We start from the raw sequence: 14783 nt of genomic DNA on the forward strand, positions 1-14783 counted from the left end.
GCATAACCAGGAGGCACCCCCAAGTAGGGGCAGACTGACACCTCACACAGCCGGGTACTCCTCTGAGACAAAACTTCCAGAGGAACTATCAGGCAGCAGCATTCGTGAATTACCAATATCCGCTGTTCTACAGCCACTTCTGTTCTGCAGCCACCACTTCTGATACCCAGGCAAACAGGGTCTGGAGTGGACCTCTAGCAAACTCCAAAAGACCTGAAGCTGAGGGTCCTGTCTGTTAGAAGGAAAACTAACAAACAGAAAGGACATCCACACCAAAAATCCACCTGTACATCACCATCATCAAAAACCAAAAGTAGATAAAACCACAAAGATGGGGAAAAAAACAGAACAGAAAAACTGGAAACTCTAAAAAGCAGAACGCCTCTCCTCCTCCAAAGGAATGCAGCTCTTCACCAGCAATGGAACAAAGCTGGATGGACAATGACTTTGATGAGTTGAGAGAAGAGGGCTTCAGACAATCAAACTACTCCGAGCTATAGGAGGAAATTCAAACCAATGGCAAAGAAGTTAAAAACTTTGAAAAAAAAATTGACTAATGGATACCTAGAATAACCAATGCAGAGAAGCCCTTAAAGGACCTGAAGGAGCTGAAAGCGAAGGCTTGAGAACTATGTGAAGAATGCAGAAGCCTCAGGAGCCAATGCGATCAACTGGAAGAAAGGTTATCAGTGATGGAAGACGAAATGAATGAAATGAAGTGAGAAGGGAAGTTTAGAGAAAAAAGAATAAAAATAAAAGAACAAAGCCTCCAAGAAATATGGGACTATGTGAAAAGACCAAATCTAGGTCCCATTGGTGTACCTGAAACTCACAGGGAGAATGGAACCAAGTTGGAAAACACTCTGCAGGATATTATCCAGGAGAACATTCCCAATCTAGCAAGGCAGGCCAACATTCAGATTCAGGAAATACAGAGAACACCACAAAGATACTCCTCGAGAAGAGCAACTCCAAGACACATAATTGTCAGATTCACCAAAGTTGAAATGAAGGAAAAAATGTTAAGGGAAGCCAGAGAGAAAGGTTGGGTTCCCCCAAAAGGAAGCCCATCAGATTAACAGCAGAACTCTCGGCAGAAACTCTACAAGCCAGAAGAGAGAGGCGGGCCAATATTCAACATTCTTAAAGAAAAGAATTTTCAACCCAGAATCTCATATCCAGCCAAACTAAGCTTCATAAGTGAAGGAGAAATAAAATACTTTATAGACAAGCAAAGGCTGAGAGATTTTGTCACCACCAGGCCTGCCCTAAAAGAGCTCCTGAAGGAAGCACTAAACATGGAAAGGAACAACCAGTACCAGCTACTGCAAAAACATACCAAATTGTAAAGACTATTGATGCTATGAAGAAACTGCATCAATGAACGAGCAAAATAACCAGCGAACATCATAATGACAGGATCGAATTCACACATAACAATGTTAACTTTAAATGTAAATGGGCTGAATGCCTCAATTAAAAGACACAGACTGGCAAATTGGAAAAAGAGTCAAGACCCATCAGTGTGCTGTATTCAGGAAACTCATCTCACATGCAGAGACACACATAGGCTCAAAATAAAGGAATGGAGGAAGATCTACCAAGCAAATGTAAAACACAAAAAGGCAGGGGTTGCAATCCTAGTCTCTGATAAAACAGATTTTAAACCAACAATGATCAAAAGAGACAAAGAAGGCCATTATATAATGGTAAAGGGATCAATTCAACAAGAAGAGCTAACTATCCTAAATATACATGCACCCAATACAGGAGCACCCAGATTCATAAAGCAAGTCCTTAGTGACCTACAAAGAGACTTAGACTCCCACACAATAATAATGGGAGATGTTAACACCCCACTGTCAACATTAGACAGAACAACGAGACAGAAAGTTAACAAGGACACCCAGGAATTGAACTCAGCTCTGTACCCAGAGGACCTAATAGACATTTACAGAACTCTCCACCCCAAATCAACAGAATATACATTTTTCTCAGCACCTCACCTCATCTATTCCAAAATTGACCAGATAGTTGGAAGTAAAGCACTCCTCAGCAAATGTAAAAGAACAAAAATTATAACAAACTGTCTCTCAGACCACAGTGCAATCAAACTAGAACTCAGGATTCAGAAACTCACTCAAAACTGCTCAACTACATGGAAACTGAAGAACCTGCTCCTGAATGACTACTGGGTACATAAGGAAATGAAGGCAGAAATAAAGATGTTCTTTGAAACCAGAGAGAACAAAGACACAAAATACGAGAATCTCTGGGACACATTCAAAGCAGTGCATAGAGGGAAATTTATAGCACTAAATGCCCACAAGAGAAAGCAGGAAAGATCCAAAATTGACAACCTAACATCACAATTAAAAGAACTAGAAAAGCAAGAGCAAACACATTCAAAAGCTAGCAGAAGGCAAGAAATAGTTAACTAAGATCAGAGCAGAACTAAAGGAAATAGAGACGAAAAAAACCCTTCAAAAAATTAATGAATCTAGGAGCTGGTTTTTTGAAACGATCAACAAAATTGACAGACTTCTAGCAAGACTAATAAAGAAGAAAAGAGAGAAGAATCAAATAGATACAATAAAAAATGATAAAGGGGATACCACCACCGATCCCAGAGAAATACAAACTACCATCAGAGAATACTATAAACACCTCTATGCAAATAAATGAGAAGATCTAGAAGAAACGGATAAATTCCTTGACACAAACACCCTCCCAAGACTAAACCAGGAAGAAGTTGAATCTCTTAATAGACCAATAACAGGCTCTGAAATTGTGGCAATAATCAATAGCTTAGCAACCAAAAAAAGTCCAAGACTAGATGGATTCACAGCGAAATTCTACCAGAGGTACAAGGAGGAGCTGGTACCATTCCTTCTGAAACTATTCCAATCAATAGAAAAAGAGGGAACCCACCCTAACTCATTTTATGAGGCCAGCATCATCCTGATACCAAAGCCTGGCAGAAAAACAACAAACAAAAGAGAATTTTAGACCAATATCCTTGATGAACATTGATGCAAAAATCCTCAATAAAATACTGGCAAACTGAATCCAGCAGCACATCAAAAAGCTTACCCACCATGATCAAGTGGGCTTCATCCCCGGGATGCAAGGCTGGTTCAACATACGCAAATCAATAAATGCAATCCAGCATATAAACAGAACAAATGACAAAAACCACATGATTATTTCAATAGATGTAGAAAAGGCCTTTGACAAAATTCAACAATTCTTCATGCAAAAAACTGTCAATAAATTAGGTATTGTTGGGACGTATCTCAAAATCATAAGACCTGTCTATGACAAACCCACAGCCAATATCATACTGAATGGACAAAAACTGGAAGCATTCCCTTTGAAAACTGGCACAAGACAGGGATGCCCTCTCTCACCACTCCTATTCAACATAGTGTTGGAAGTTCTGGCCAGGGCAATTAGGCAGGAGAAGGAAATAAAGGGTATTCAATTAGGAAAAGAGGAAGTCAAATTGTCCCTGTTTGCAGATGACATGATTGTATATCTAGAAAACCCAATCGTCTCAGCCCAAAATCTCCTTAAGCTGATAAGCAACTTCAGCAAAGTCTCAGGATACAAAATCAATGTACAAAAATCACAAGCATTCTTATACACCAATAACAGACACACAGAGAGACAAACCATGAGTGAAATCCCATTCACAATTGCTTCAAAGAGAATAAAATACCTAGGAATCCAAATTACAAGGGACGTGAAGGACCTCTTCAAGGAGAACTACAAACCACTGCTCAATGAAATCAAAGAGGATACAAACAAATGGAAGAACATTCCATGTCCATGGATAGGAAGAATCAATATCGTGAAAATGGCCATACTGCCCAAGGTAATTTATAGATTCAATGCTATCCCCATCAAGCTACCAATTACTTTCTTCACAGAATTGGAAAAAATTACTTTAAAGTTTATATGGAACCAAAAAAGAGCCCACACTGCCAAGTCAATCCTAAGCCAAAAGAAGAAAGCTGGAGGCATCACTCTACCTGACTTCAAAGTATACTACAAGGCTACAGTAACCAAAACAGCATGGTACTGGTACCAAAACAGAGATATAGATTAATGGAACAGAACAGAGCCCCCAGAAATAATGCCACGTATCTACAACCATCTGATCTTTGACAAACCTGACAAAAACAAGAAATGGGGAAAGGATTCCCTATTTAACAAATGGTGCTAGGAAAACTGGCTAGCCATATGGAGAAAGCTGAAACTGAATCCCTTCCTTACACCTTATACAAAAATTAATTCAAGATAGATTAAAGACTTACACGTTAGACCTGAAACCATAAAAACCCTAGAAGACAACCTAGGCAATACCATTCAGGACATAGGCATGGGCAAGGACTTCATGTCTAAAATGCCAAAAGCAATGGCAACAAAAGCCAAAATTGACAAATGGGATCTAATTAAACTAAAGAGCTTCAGCACAGCAAAAGAAACTACCATCAGAGTGAACAGACAACTTATAAAATGGAAGAAAATTTTCATAACCTACTCATCTGACAAAGGGCCAATATCCAGAATCTAAAAAGAACTCAAGCAAATTTACAAGAAAAAAACAAACAACCCCATCAAAAAGTGGGTGAAGGACATGAACAGACACTTCTCAAAAGAAGACATTTATGCAGCCAAAAAGCACATGAAAAAATGCTCATCATCACTGGCCATCAGAGGAATGCAAATCAAAACCACAATGAGATACCATCTCACACCAGTTAGAATGGCAATCATTCAAAAGTCAGGAAACAACAGGTGCTGGAGAGGATGTGGAGAAATAGGAACACTTTTACACTGTTGGTGGGACTGTAAACTAGTTCAACCATTGTGGAAGTCAGTGTGGCGATTCCTCAGGGATCTAGAACTAGAAATACCATTCGACCCAGCCATCCCATTACTGGGTATATACCCAAAGGACTATAAATCATGCTGCTATAAAGACACATGCACACGTATGTTTATTGCGGCACTATTCACAATAGCAAAGACTTGGAACCAACCCAAATGTCCAACAATGATAGACTGGATTAGGAAAATGTGGCACATATACACCATGGAATACTATGCAGCCACCAAAAATGATGAGTTCATGTCCTTTGCAGGGACATGGATGAAATTGGAAATCATCATTCTCAGGAAACTATTGCAAGAACAAAAAACCAAACACCACGTATTCTCACTCATAGGTGGGAATTGAACAATGAGAACACATGGACACAGGAAGGGGAACATCACACTCTGGGGACTGTTGTGGGGTGGGAGGAGGGGGGAAGGATAGCAATAGGAGATATACCTAATGCTAAATGACAAGTTAATGGGTGCAGCACACCATCATGGCACATGTATACATATGTAACTAACCTGCACATTGTGCACATGTACCCTAAAATTTAAAGTATAATAATAATAAAACAAAAAAAAGAAAAAAAAAGAAAATGTGGCACATATACACCATGGAATACTATGCAGCCATTAAAAATGATGAGTTCATGTCGTTTGTAGGGACATGGATGAAATTGGAAACCATCATTCTCAGCAAACTATCGCAAGGACTAAAAATCAAACACTGCATGTTCTCACTCATAGGTGGGAATTGAACAATGAGAACACATGGACACAAGAAGGGGAACATCACACTCTGGAGTCTGTTGTGGGGTGGTGGGAGGTGGGAGGGATAGCATTAGGAGATATACCTAATGCTAAATGATGAGTTAATGGGTGCAGCACACCAACATGGCGCATGTATACATATGTAACTAACCTGCACATTGTGCACATGTACCCTAAAACTTAAAGTATAATAATAATAAAATTTTTTTAAAAAGAAATCTAAAAAAAAAAAGGATAAGTTCATGTCTTTTGCAGGGACACAGATGAAACTGGAAACCATCATTCTCAGCAAAGTAACACAAGAAGAGAAAACCAAACACCACAAGTTCTCACTCATAAGTGGGAGGTGAACAATGAGAACACATGGACACAGAGGGAGGAACATCACACACCAGGCCTGTTGGCGGGTGGGGGCCTAGGAGAGGGATAGCATTAGAAGAAATACCTAATGTAAATGACGAGTTGATAGGTGCAGCAAACCAACATGGCACATGTATACCTATGTAAGAAACCTGCACGTTGTGCACATGTGCCCCAGAACTTAAAGTATAATTTTTTTAAAAAGTTGGTTTTCTGTAGATAAACAAAATTGACAAATCTTTAGCCAGACTAAGAAAAAAAGGGAGAAGACTCAAATAAAAGCAGAGATAAAAAGGAGACATTAAAACTGATATTGCAGAAATTAAAAGAATCATTGGTGGCTGCTATGAGCAACTATATGCCAATACATCAGAAAACCTGGAATAAATGGATAAATTCCTAGACTCAACCTATCAAGGTTAAACCATGAAGAAATCCAAAACTTGAACAGACAAATAACAAGTAATGAAATCAAAGCCATAATAAAAAGTATTATAGAAAAGAAAAACCCAAGACCCTGATACAGTTTGACTCTGTGTCCCCACTCAAATCTCATCTCGAATTTTAATCTCCCATATGTTGAGGGAGGAACTTGGTGAGAGGTGATTGGATCATGGATGCAGTTTCCCTCATGGTGTTCTCATGATAGTGGGTTCTCACGATACCTGATGGCTTAAATGTTTCGCACTACCCCTTCACTCTCCCTCTCTCCTGCCACCATGTGAAGAATATGCTTGCTTCCCCTTCCCCTTCCCCTTCTGCCACGATTCCTAAGTTTCCTGAGGCCTCCCAAACCATGTGGAACTGTGAGTCAATTAAAGTATATTCCTTGATAAATTGCTAAGTCTCAGGCAGTTATTTATAGCAGTGTGAAAACAGACTAATACAGACCCCATGGCTTCATTCTAAATTCTACCAAACATTTAAAAAAGAACTAACACCAATCCTACTCAAATTATTGTGAAAAATGGAGGATGCAGGAATATTTCAAAACTTATTCTACGAAGCCAGCATTACCTTGATAAAAAGGACCAGAAAGGCCGGGTGCGGGGGCTCACGCCTGTAATTCCAGAACTTTGGGAGGCAGAGGCAGGTGGATCATGAGGTCAGGAGTTCAAGACAAGCCTGGACAAGATGGTGAAACCCCATTTCTACTAAAACTACAAAAATTAGCCAGACATGGTGGCAGGTGCCTGTAATCCCAGCTACTCAGGAGGCTGAGGCAGGAGAATGGCTTGAACCTGGGTGGCAGAGGTGGTAGTGAGCTGAGATCGTGCCACTGCACTCCAGCCTGGTTGACCAAGTGAGAGAAAAAAAAAGAGAGAGAGAAAGCAAGAAAGGAATAAGGAAGGAAGAAAGGAAGAAAGAAAAAGAAAGAAAGAAAGAAAGAAAGAAAGAAAGAAGAAAGGAAGGAAGAAAGGAAGAAAGGAAGGAAGGAAAGAAGGAAGGAAGGAAAGAAGGAAGGAAAGAAAGAAAGAAGAAAGAAAGAAAGAAAGAAAGAAAGAAAGAAAGAAAGAAAGAAAGAAAGAAAGAAAGAAAGAAAGAAAGGAAAGAAAGAAAGAAAGAAAGAAAACTACAGGCCAATACACCTGATGATTATTGATGCAAAAGTTCTCAACAAAATACTTGCAAACTGAACTCAACAACACATGAGAAAGATCATTCATCATGATCAGGTGGGATTTACACCTAGGATGCAAGGATGATACAACAAAGGCAAATCAAACAATGTGACATATTACAGCAACAAAATGAAGGATAAAAACCATACAATTATTTCAACTGATGCTGACAAAGTATTTGATAAAATTCAACATTGTTTCATGATAAAAATCCTCAAAAATTCAATTAGGAAAAGAGGAAGTCAAATTGTCCCTGTTTGCAGATGACATGATAGTATATCTAGAAAACCCCATTGTCTCAGCCCAAAATCTCCTTAAGCTGATAAGCAACTTCAGCAAAGTCTCAGGATACAAAATCAATGTGCAAAAATCACAAGCATTCTTATACATCAATAACAGACAAACAGAGAGCCAAATCATGAGTGAACTCCCATTCACAATTGCTTCAAAGAGAATCAAATACCTAGGAATCCAACTTACAAGGGATGTGAAAGACCTCTTCAAGGAGAACTACAAACCACTGCTCAGGGAAATAAAAGAGGATACAAACAAATGGAAGAACATTCCATGCTCATGGGTAGGAAGAATCAATATCATGAAAATGGCCATCCTTCCCAAGGTAATTTACAGATTCAATGCCATCCCCATCAAGCTACCAATGACTTTCTTCACAGAATTGGAAAAAACTACTTTAAAGTTCATATGGAACCAAAAAAGAGCCCGCATCGCCAAGTCAATCCTAAGCCAAAAGAACAAAGCTGGAGGCATCACACTACCTGACTTCAAACTATACTACAAGGCTACAGTAACCAAAACAGCATGGTACTGGTACCAAAACAGAGATATAGATCAATGGAACAGAACAGAGCCGTCAGAAATAATGCCACATATCTACAAGTATCTGATCTTTGACAAACCTGACAAAAACAAGAAATGGGGAAAGGATTCCCTATTTAATAAATGGTGCTGGGAAAACTGGCTAGCCATATGTAGAAAGCTGAAACTGGATCCCTTCCTTACACCTTATACAAAAATCAATTCAAGATGGATTAAAGACTTAAATGTTAGACCTAAAACCATAAAAACCCTAGAAGAAAACCTAGGCATTACCATTCAGGACATAGGCATGGGCAAGGACTTCATGTCTAAAACACCAAAAGCAATGGCAACAAAAGCCAAAATTGACAAATGGGATCTAATTAAACTAAAGAGCTTCTGCACAGCAAAAGAAACTACCATCAGAGTGAACAGGCAACCTACAAAATGGGAGAAAATTTTCGCAACCTACTCATCTGACAAAGGGCTAATATCCAGAATCTACAATGAACTCCAACAAATTTACAAGAAAAAAACAAACAACCCCATCAAAAAGTGGGCGAAGGACATGAACAGACACTTCTCAAAAGAAGACATTTATGCAGCCAAAAAACACATGAAAAAATGCTCACCATCACTGGCCATCAGAGAAATGCAAATCAAAACCGCAATGAGATACCATCTCACACCAGTTAGAATGGCGATCATTAAAAAGTCAGGAAACAACAGGTGCTGGAGAGGATGTGGAGAAATAGGAACACTTTTACACTGTTGGTGGGACTGTAAACTAGTTCAACCCTTGTGGAAGTCAGTGTGGCGATTCATCAGGGATCTAGAACTAGAAATTCCATTCGACCCAGCCATCCCATTACTGGGTATATACCCAAAGGACTATAAATCATGCTGCTATAAAGACACATGCACACGTATGTTTATTGCGGCATTATTCACAATAGCAAAGACTTGGAACCAACCCAAATGTCCAACAATGATAGACTGGATTAAGAAAATGTGGCACATATACACCATGGAATACTATGCAGCCATAAAAAATGATGAGTTCACGTCCTTTGTAGGGACATGGATGAAATTGGAAATCATCATTCTCAGTAAACTATCGCAAGAACAAAAAACCAAACATCGCATATTCTCACTCATAGGTGGGAATTAAACAATGAGAACACATGGACACAGGAAGGGGAACATCACACTCTGGGGACTGTTGTGGGGTGGGGGGAGGGGGGAGGGATAGCACTGGGAGATATACCTAATGCTAGATGACGAGTTGGTGGGTGCAGCGCACCAGCATGGCACATGTATACGTATGTAACTTACCTGCACATTGTGCACATGTACCATAAAACCTAAAGTATAATAATAATAATAATAAAAGAAAAAGAAAAAAAAAATTTATCTGAAAAATAAAATTAAATGTTGGTATAAAAAAAAAAAAAAAAAAAAAAAAAAAAAAAAAAAAAACCTGGGTATAGAAGGAACATACCTCAAAATAATAAAAGCCCTATATGACAGACCCACAGCTACTATCATGCTTAATGTAAGAAAACTGAAAACCTTCCTTTTAAGATTTGGAACACAAGGATGCACACTTTCACCACTGATATTCAGCATAGTACTGGAAATACTAGCTAAAGCAATCAGACAGGAGACAGAAATAAATGGCAGACATCTGAATTGGAAAGAAAGAAGTCAAATTATCCTTGTTTGCAGGTGATATAATCCTATATTTGGAAAAACCTAAAGACCACACCAAAAAATTATTAGAACTAATAAACAAATTAAGTAAAGTGGAAGGATACAAAATCAACATACAATAATCAGAAGCACCTTTATATGCCAACAGTGCACAATTGAAAAAGAAATTAAGAAATTCCATTTTAAATAACTTAAAATGAAATACCTAGAAACTAACTTAACCGAAATGAAAGATCTCCACAATGGAAACTATAAAACGCTAATGCAAGAAATTAAAGAGGACACAAAAGAATGGAAATATATTTCATGTTCATGGATTGAAAGAATCAATATTCTAAAAGTGCCCATGCTACCTAAAGCAATCTACATTTTAAATGCAATCCCTATTAAAATACCAATAACATTCTTCAATGAAATAGAAAAGAAATCCTATAATTTATATGGAACCACAAAAGATCCAGAATAGCCAAAGCTATTTTTAGCAAAAGAACACAACTGGTGGAATCACATTACCTGACTTCAAATTACACTACACAGTGATAATAAATAAAATGGCATGGTACTGGCATAAGGACAGATACCTAGACCAGAGGAAAAGAATAAAGAACCCAGAACCGAACCCAGAACCAAACCCATATATCCACAATGAACTCATTTTTGACAAAAGTGTCAAGAACGTACACTGGGGAAAAGATAGTTTCTTCAATAAATGGTCCTGGGAAAGCTGTGTATCCATAAGCAGATGAATGAAACTAGACCTCTATTTCTTGCCATATACAAAAATCAAATCAAAATGGATAAAGACTTTAATCTCAGATGTAAAACTATGAAACTACTACAAAAAATTTGGGGCAATTCTCCAGGTTATTTGGTTGGACAATGATTTCTTGAGTAATATCTCACAATCATAGCCAACCAAAGCAAAAATGGACAAAGGGAATCACCTCAAGTTAAAAACTTGTGCACAGTAAAGGAAACAATCAACAAAGTGAAGAGGCAACCCACAGAATGGGAGAAATTATTTGCAAACTATCTGTCGCACAAGGGATTAATAACCAGCATATATAAGGAGCTCAAACAACTCTACAGAAAAAAAAAACACCTAATAATTTGATCTAAAAATAGACAAAATATCAGAATAGATAGTTTTCAAAAGAAGACATACAAATGGCAAACAGACATATTAAAAGGTGCTCAACATCATTGAACATCAGAGAAATGCAAATCAAAACTACAATGAGATCTCATCTCATTCAAGTTAGAATGTTTTTTATCCAAAAGTGAGGCAATAACAAATGCTAGTGAGGATGTGGAGAAAAGGGAAGCATTGTATGCTGTTGGTGGGAATGTAAGTTAGTACAAGCACTAGGGAGAACAGTTTGGAGGTTCCTCAAAAAATTAAAAATAGAACTACCATATGATCCAGCAATCCCACTTCAGCATATGTACCCACAAGAAAGGAAATTAGTATATGGAAGAGCTACCTGTACTTCCATGTTTACTGCCATACTATTCACAATAGCCAAGATCTGGAAGCAAACTGATGTTCATCAATTAACAATGAATAAAGAAAATGTGCTACATATACATAAGGAAGTACTGTTCAGCCATGAAAAAAAAATCTTGTCATTTGCAACAACATTCATGGAACTGGAGAGCATTATGTTAAGTAAAATAAGCCAGGTACAGAGAGACAAGCTTTGCATGTTCTCACTTATTTCTGGGAGCTGAAAATTAAAACAATGAACTCGTGAAGACAGACTAGAAGGATGGTTGCCAGAGGCTGGAAAGGATAGTGGGGTGATAAGGGTAAGAGGCATTATTTAATGGGTACCAAAAGTGGTTAGAAATAATGAATAAGACCTAACATTTGCTAGCACAACATGGTGACTATGGTAAAAAATAATTTAATTGTACATTTTATAACTAAAAGAATATTATTGGATTGTTTTTAACACAAAGGTTTAAATACCTGGGATGGATACTTCATTTACCCTGATGTGATTTTAATGCATTGCATGCCTGTATCAAAATATTTCATGTAACATATAAATATATACACCTACTATGTTCCCAAAAAATTAAAAATAGAAACTTAAACATTAAAAAATAAAGAAAACCTGTTGTTAACACCATATTTAATGGTGAGAAACTGAGTGCTTTCCCTCTCGGATGAGGAAAAAAGCAAAAATGACTTCTCTCACTACTCCTATTTAACATTATACTGCATGTCCAAGCCAATGCAATAATGGAAGAAAAAAAATTAAAAGGTTCACAGATTAGGAAGGAAGAAATAAAACTGTTTTGCAGATGATATGATTACCTATGGAGAAAATCCCACAGAATCCAAAAAATAGGTAACAATTCCAAAAATTTCTTCTCAGTACATTAAATCAAGAGGTTCATGATGTCAATACTGGAGATGTTTACCTTGATCACTCAGTTGAATTGATGTCTAAAGGATTTATTCACTATATGGTTACCACATATCCCTTTGCAATTGATAAATATCTTGAGTAATGATACTTTGAGACTGTACAAGTTCTGTTTATCCTCAGACCTACTAATTTTAGCTTTCATTGGTGGACCTTGTCTGCAACACATTACTATGGTGGTTTCTAAATAATGATTGTCGTAGTCCATTTTGCACTACTATAAAGGAGTACCTGAGGCTTGGTAATTTATAAAGAAAATAGGTTTATTTGGCTCATGTTTCTGCAGGATATACAAGAAGCATGGTGCTTGCATCTGCTTCTAGTAAGGACTTCAGGAAACTTCCAGTTATGGCTGAAGGTAGAGGGGAGCAGACATCACATAGCAAAAGGAGAGAAGCAAGAGAGAGAAAAGAGAGGGAGGTACTAGGTTCTTCTTAACAATCAGTTCTCATTAGAATTAATAGATCAATAACTCTCTCATTACTCCAAAGATGGCACCAGCTATTCATGAAGAGTCCATCCCCATAATTCAAACACCTTTCACTAGGCCCCACTTCCAACATACTGAGGATAAAATTTCAACATGAAAGTTGGAGGGGACAAATACCCAAACTATATCATGGATGTTCTATTTCCTTCTTTAATTGGAATTTTACTCCAAGGAAGAGCTGTCTTTCCTACCCTATTTATTCAATTAGTTATTTATATATGTATGGAATAATGGAGATATATATTATATATATATATTCATATAATATAGTATATATATTACATGTAGTATATTATATATATTACATATATATGTAATATATATTATATGTAATAGAATATATGTAATATATTATATGTAATAGAATATATGTAATATATATTATATGTAATAGAATATATGTAATATATATTATATGTAATAGAATATATGTAATATATATTATATGTAATAGAATATATGTAATATATATTATATGTAATAGAATATATGTAATATATATTATATGTAATAGAATATATGTAATATATATTATATGTAATATAATATATATGGCTACCCATACTGATGTCCTCCAATAGTGGATAGTATGGAAAAGGAAAAAATGTAACTTGAGAAAATCTGGCATAAATCACCTCAAGGAGGTGATCAAAATTAACAGCATCAGTTAACAATATGTATCACTGGTATGATGTGTTGAGAAGGGCATTTCACCTATGTGGTCTTTCTTCCAAAATCCATACCCAAGTTTGACGACATGGACATAGAGAGGGAAATAATGGACACCAGGGGCCCCGAAAGGGGCGAGGTGGTAAAAGGAGAGAGAATTGAAAAATTATCTATTGGGTACAATATTCACTATTCAGGTGATGGCTATACTAGAAGCTCAAACCTCACCATTATGCAATATGCCAATGTAACACACCTGCACATAAACCCCCAGAATCTATAAAAATAAATTTTAAAAAAATTAAAGCAACATTGTTTTTCAAATCCAAATTGAGGGAAATTATAAAAATATGCAAATTATACTCCTCAAAATTGTCAAGGTCATCAAAAACAAAGAAAGTCCAAGAATCTGTCAAAGTCAGCTTTAGGAGACATGACATTGAATATAATAAGGTGTCCTCAATGAGATCATGGAACACAAAAAGTCATTACATAAAAATTAAGGAAATCTGATGAACTACAAATTTTAGTTAATAATAATGTAACAATACTTGTTCTTTGCTTGTAATAAATATAGCACACTAATATACGTTGTTAATAATAGTGGAAAGTGGGTGCAGGATATATGGAAGCTCTCTGTACTATCTTCAATTTTTCAGTAAATTTGAAACAGTTTTTAAAATAAAGTCTGTTAAGAAAAATCATAAGTTAACCTAAATCCATTAATAGGTCTTTCCCATGTAAATAGGTATTAAGTGCCTAGCATTTTTGAGGGCAGTAAGATACAATGCCTATCCTAAAGGAGCTCCCAAAATGGGATAGAAACCTGATTAATATATTAAGGCAGATTATAACAAGTTCTGGGAGCTCCCATGTTTGAGAGATAATATGCAGGCAGTTTGAGTTACACTGAACTTTAAAATATCTGTACCTCAAGAAACCAGAATAAGGCTAGCATCTTGCACAAAAAGAAATAAAACTAAGTAAGTGATGCCTGTTAAAATAAAACAAGACAAGTTA

At 36.8% G+C, this 14783-nt stretch overlaps 1 pseudogene; it reads left to right on the top strand.

The window, feature by feature from the left end:
* The first annotated feature begins 13851 nt into the window (after nucleotides 1-13851).
* LOC100436893 (polyadenylate-binding protein 2-like) overlaps nucleotides 13852-14783 on the top strand; it is a 33393-nt pseudogene continuing 32461 nt past the window's right edge.

Source organism: Pongo abelii, chromosome X (assembly GCF_028885655.2).
Source record: "Pongo abelii isolate AG06213 chromosome X, NHGRI_mPonAbe1-v2.0_pri, whole genome shotgun sequence".
NCBI classification, from domain to species: Eukaryota; Metazoa; Chordata; class Mammalia; order Primates; family Hominidae; genus Pongo; species Pongo abelii.